Source organism: Squalius cephalus (genome assembly GCF_949319135.1).
Source record: "Squalius cephalus genome assembly, chromosome: 19".
NCBI lineage: Eukaryota > Metazoa > Chordata > Actinopteri > Cypriniformes > Leuciscidae > Squalius > Squalius cephalus.
In genome coordinates this window covers 33,985,929-33,991,967 of record NC_137140.1, presented here as the reverse complement: position 1 = coordinate 33,991,967, position 6,039 = coordinate 33,985,929, and the positions used below count along the sequence as shown (strand labels likewise).

General features: G+C 37.4%; 1 long non-coding RNA gene across 1 annotated transcript; it reads left to right on the top strand.

Moving 5' to 3' along the window:
* Nucleotides 1–2,583: 2,583 nt before the first annotated feature.
* Nucleotides 2,584–5,644, top strand: LOC307146983. Its single transcript, XR_013819200.1, has 4 exons — nt 2,584–3,685; nt 4,517–4,679; nt 4,756–4,974; nt 5,341–5,644. It is a non-coding gene; the product is annotated as an uncharacterized lncRNA (long non-coding RNA).
* The last annotated feature ends 395 nt before the right edge of the window (nt 5,645–6,039 follow it).

Below are 6,039 nucleotides of genomic sequence, written 5' to 3'. Positions count from 1 at the left end.
TCTGTTCAGTCGCCCAACGTCTCTCTTCTTAGTGCTGCCTCCCCAGCACACCACAGCATAAAACAGGACACTGGCAATGACTGACTGGTAAAACATCCTGAGTAGCTTACTGCAGATATTGAATGACCGCAGCCTCCTCAGGAAATAGAGCCGACTTTGCCCTTTCCAATACAGCGCATCCGAGTTGGCTGACCAGTCCAGTTTATTGTCCAAGTATACCCCCAGGTACTTATATGTGCTAACCACCTCCACATTGACCCCCTCAATGGAGACTGGTAGCATGTGTGGCTTCGATCCCCTAAAATCCACCACCAACTCCTTGGTCTTTGTTGCATTCAGCTGCAGATGGTTGAGCCTGCACCATTGCACAAAGTCATTAACCAGGTTCCTGTACTCGTACTCCTGTCCTATCCCTGAAACACCCCACAATTGCAGTGTCATTCTGCATGTGGCATGACTCCAAGTTGTAGCTGAAGTCAGAAGTGTACAGGGTGAACAGGAATGGTGAAAGCACAGTTCCCTGAGGCTCTCCAGTGCTACATACCACAGTCTCTGAGAAACAGTCCTTCAGTCTTACGAACTGTGGTCTCTCCGTCGGGTAGTCTGTTATCCAGGATACCAGGTGAGCAGCAACCCCCATCTGCACCAGCTTATCCTTCAATCTGACAGGCTGAATGGTGTTAAAGGTGCTAGAGAAATCAAAGAACATGATTCTCACAGCACTTTTCCCCTTGTTCAGATGAGAATGCACTCTGTCATCCACACCCACCTTCTCCTGGTATGCAAACTGAAGTGACTTTCAAAAGGTGATTTACTCTGTTTTGGTTGCTACCGTAGACATCAGTGTTAATTCTCAAACTATAAACTTTTATTTCAGTACTTCTGTGATCATTTGAATATTTGTAACACTGAAATACCGATACTGTGTTGTTGAAAACATTGTGAAAGTAAAGCTGTTTCATATTGACAACTGCTCTCTCAGCGACACCGCAAACAGATTTGAATGTTCCAGTGTGAAGTTTTTGTCATTTAGGAATAAGATCGCATGGGTGTTTGAATCGAGATGGTCTCCTTCCCTCCCTCCCTCCCTCCCTCCCTCAAAACGTATATGAGTAGCGCGAGTGCTTTCATTACTATTTTAATATTCATGAGGTGAGTGTGAGACGTCGCTATTAAAGGATAAGCTCCCAGCACTTCTCCCACACATCGGCCTAGAACCGGTTTTGGAACCGAAACGTAGGAATTTTGCACGGTTCAGGTATTTTTCAAAAAAACACTACGGTTTTCAGTTCCCAACCCTAATCTGACCTCAGGTAAAGTTTATTCTGTTTTATCCCTTTAGGCTCTAATGAATTTGGCTGTTTCTTATATTATGTAAAATTAGTGTGTTATTGAAATATTTAAGTGAATGTTATAGTTCTTTTACAAATGTGCACAACAAAGAAAGAATAAAATACAACAAAATATAAGAAACATATTTCATGTGTGTGTATGTTGTATATACGTGTGTGTACAGGTGCCGTTCGTCACAATGAGGTTTCTGATCTCACTGTGTGTGTCACTGCTGCTGCTGATTAATGGTGAGTGTTTTATAATCTGTCATATAAAATTACAGTTTTTTTTTTTTTCTCAATAATAAACAATTATTCTTATATTGTGTATTTAACAGGTGAAATAACCAATGGACAAACAACAGGTAGCCTATAATAATTCTTTCACTTCATCCAATCTTCAATTCATCCTTTGTTTTTCATTAAATATGTTGAATTAAATGTAGTCGAAATAATTCATATGATAAAATAGTTTTCCTATTGATATAAAACCTTCTCATGTTTTAGCACTTTCTTACATATATCCAAAAGAAAAGAAAAAGAGTCATAGGAGATTATTACTAAATATATATATATATATATATATATATATATATATATATATATATATATATATATATATATATATATAAAGCATGGCTATATGATATATATATATATTATTATTATTTAATATACACTGCAATTCTATTGTAACACATAAAAGTTTTAAAACGAAATACCAAGCCAGGCACATTTAGTTTGGAATTTGTGACATTTATGAACTGCACAAATCTCGAACACTGGCTTGTTTTGCGTTCAGTCATTATAGCGAAAAAAAGCCCTCGAAACACACTCATGTCATTTCCATCCAAAGTGATCATGTAAGCCGGGGAACCCCAGAGTAGGCCTATAACGTAAGAGAGATCCCATGATTGAGTCAAACATCTAGAAATAATTAAGCAAAATAACAGGTATTCCTCAGATACTGTGTTGATACTATTCACGAGTTACGTCATTCTGGAAATGCTCCTCTGGCTGAGAATTACTGAAGAAAGCAGGTAGTATACACATTGAAAAGTTTGCTGTAAACGCAATAAAAAGCATTTCCAAAATTGGGTACTATGAGATGACACTATTCTACATTAAAAGGACATTTAAAATTGTAAAAGCATTAACAAATGACTAACAGAGCATAAATAACCCCAAAAGCTTGATTATTTCTGCAGCAATATTACAGACGTGTTAAATATCACTGTAGTGATGTCTGTATTACACTGTAATGAATTGCTGTAAAAAATTACAGCATTATTTTACAGCAGCTGGCTGTTTTCTAATAATACAGCATATTGCTGTAAACTGCAATGCATTCTGGGGTCGCTAGGCGGTTTAATTCAAAATACAGAATATTGCTGTAAATTTCAAATCTTCCGAGGCATTTGTGATCTTCAACGGTCGTGTCGTCGACTTTCGGGTAGCGCAAGAGCTGAGTGCTTCACAACTCTGTGGTAAGTGACTTATTATTTCAGTTTCTTATTTTCAATGTTTGGTAACTCATAGACTATGAAGGTAACGTTATATTCGCGGTTCATATTGGTAACCCCGGATCACACATCCTCCGACCGCGGGGCGCGAAGGAGACTTGCGCCGGGCTTCAGCAGCGCGGACGCGGTAGTATTTTACACATCTCACCCCGGCGCTACAGCGGCTATGGGCAGAAAATCTATGGGCTCCTGTGTTAAGAATTACATGCTTTAATGACAACTGTCGGTATTCACACGAGCTTCGTGTTGATTAGCACACTTTGTCGTGATTATTTTATGGTGTAAATCAAATCAAAATCAAGTAATCTGTTAAAATGGGCGCCGAAATGAAAACGCCGTTGCTAAAGCCTTGCGTCAGACTCACGGAGGGAGGATGCGTGTCATATACGTTAAATTATAAATGATGCTGTAATATAAGTTACCAGGTTTGTTGCACGTTTAATATGCCGGTGTAAAAATCCATAGTTGGCTTACATTTCAGTACGAAATGTGTTTTTTTAGCTGTAACCTAGCCTACTCTGTGTGTGAAATTTGCTTATTTTTTGTTTGTAATGCCGTTTTTAACTTTATTTAAAAGAAAGAGTTCCTGCACTCTGAATTCTAAATTATAGTTTAAATGTAAAAAAACGAAAAATAAAAATGGTATAGTTAAAAATAACTATTGTCACATGTTGTATTGTTTTAGGAGACACAGACAAGTGGGCACTGGAAGGCCAAGTTGTGTGCGTGAGGAGGGCTTTCAGCACAGCTTCCTGTCTGGCCTTCCCATACTGTTCACAGCATATTACATATTCAATCAGGAGGAGGCAGTACCTTGGAGTTCATTCAAAGGTAATGATTGAATTCTTAACAACCTCAGTACCTTCATTTTACACATTTATTCAATATCAGAACTTGCCTTTTCTGTTGAGGCCTTTAAAGGGATAGTTCGGCCAAAAATTATATTAAACCCATGATTTACTCACCCTCAAGCCGTTCGAGATGCATATGTCAATCATTTTTCAGACGAACACATTTTCAGTTATTTTAGAAAATGTCTTAGATCTTTCAGTGGTTATAATGACAAGTTATGGGGTCCACTCCTTCAAGCCAGTTATTTTCATTTATAAAGTTTTAAATATGTATATTTTTACGACAAAACCGCACGGATTACCCTCAGAAGGCCTTCGTTTATCCCCCTGGAGCCGGATGGGTTACTTTTGTGAAGGATGCATGCACATTTTTGGGACTTGAAGGAGGTGGATCCCATAACTTGTCATTATAACCACTGAAAGATCTAAGACATTTTCTAAAATAACTGAAAATGTGTTAGTCAGAAAAATTATTGACATATGCATCTCGAACGGCTTGAGGGTGAGTAAATCATGGGTTCAATATCAATTTTGGCCGAACTATCCCTTTAACACAATGTTTCTCAACTCGAGAAGAGAGAATTTTTAGGGCGAATGATTTAGATGTCTCCATCTTTAACACTAGCAAGCTAATGAGTTAAATCAGGTGTTTTAATTAGTGGACATATAAAACTTCCTTCCTGGGAGGTCCTCATGACTGGAGTTGAGAAACACTGCTCTAATATATGGTCCAATTTTAAAAACATGATTACAAGCCTCAAAAACTTAAAACCAATCTTAATTACATATTGTCTGTTTCCTGACCCTTTAGGCGCTTTGTATGTATTAATCCGGAAAGAGGAACAAAGAAATCAAGAGAAAAATTGCCATCTAAAACAACAGGGCAAATGGTACAGAAGAAACAGGTTGCAGTGAACCCACATGTTGCCACTCTGCCCAGCAAAGTGATGGATTAACAGTGGAATTTCTGAAATGTAAGTAGAACACACACACACAGATCTATTTTCCCTTTAATTGTAACCTTTTAATATTCTCTATCTGTCTCTAAAGCCCTTTTCACACAGCGCGATGTTCCCGGGAAATTGCCAGAATGCCTTCTGTGTGAACGCAAACACGACCTGGGACTGATGCCGGGATCGATGCCGGGTTGGGGACCTAGTAACATTGCCGTGTTCAGTCCCGGAACGTGCGCTATGTGAACAAAAGCCGTAATAATGCCGTGTTGTAGTGATGACGCTGAAGCCGGGATTGTTCGCCAGCTGTGAAACGGTACGTAATGCGCAAGTTTATGATTGAATCAGAGAAAAAAATGCACAAGCGTGGTTTCTTGAGAGAGAGAGAGATCGCAGTTCATAAGCAAACTTAGGACGCTGCTGAGACATTACAAGTCACATCGATGTCACGTGTCTTTACGTGTTGTGTGTGAATGCACTCTCTGATTCCGGAAAATCACTGGCAGTGTAAATGAACCAAATCAAATGAACCTGGATCAAATCCCGGGTCACTTTTCCGGAATCTCTGTGTGAAAGGGGCTTAACTGTATCTGTCATCCCTGTATCTGTCTTTGACTGTATCATTATGTTTTGTAATATATCTAATATATATTGTCCTCTTTTTTCTTTTCAATGTTTCTAGCCACTCTTTGCATCCTGTGATGGAACAGCATTCTGGAGCTGAATTGTTCTCCATTTTTGATCAGAAGTTTGTTGGACTGACTTGGGGCCTTGTTGTTTGGACATGTTTGTCTGGTAATGAAGTGGTGAAAATTCACCCGTCTCTTTTTGTTTTATTATTATGATCATGTTGGTCAACTTGTGGTTTTAAATGTATGTTGTTTGCGTATTTCTTCTTTGTGTGAAGGGCCATGACGGCTAATTTGTTTTAAGTAATTTAAAAATATTTAATTTCATGTCCATTTTAAAAAAAAATACAATTTTGTAAATAAAAATGAAATCAAAATAATACAAAATACACTGTTTATGACTTTTTTTCATGCAGATTTTAAAGTTATAAATTTTTACCCGTTTTTCAAGATAAGTATGTTGAATTATTTTTTTGTTTTGTGAAGTAATAGGGGAATTAAGTTGTGCATTATACAACACTTTATGTATTTAAAAACAATTGTTTAAAGCTTATGTAGTTGATAAATAATTTACATTTAAAATTCAGCTGCCAGTCATTAATACTCAAAAATCAGAAAAATATATTGTATACTCCATTTTACATATGTAAAATGGAGTACCGGTATACAATATATTTTCCTAGATTTTTGAGTATTAATGACTGGCAGCTGAATTTTAAATGTAAATTATTTATCAACTACATAAGCTTTAA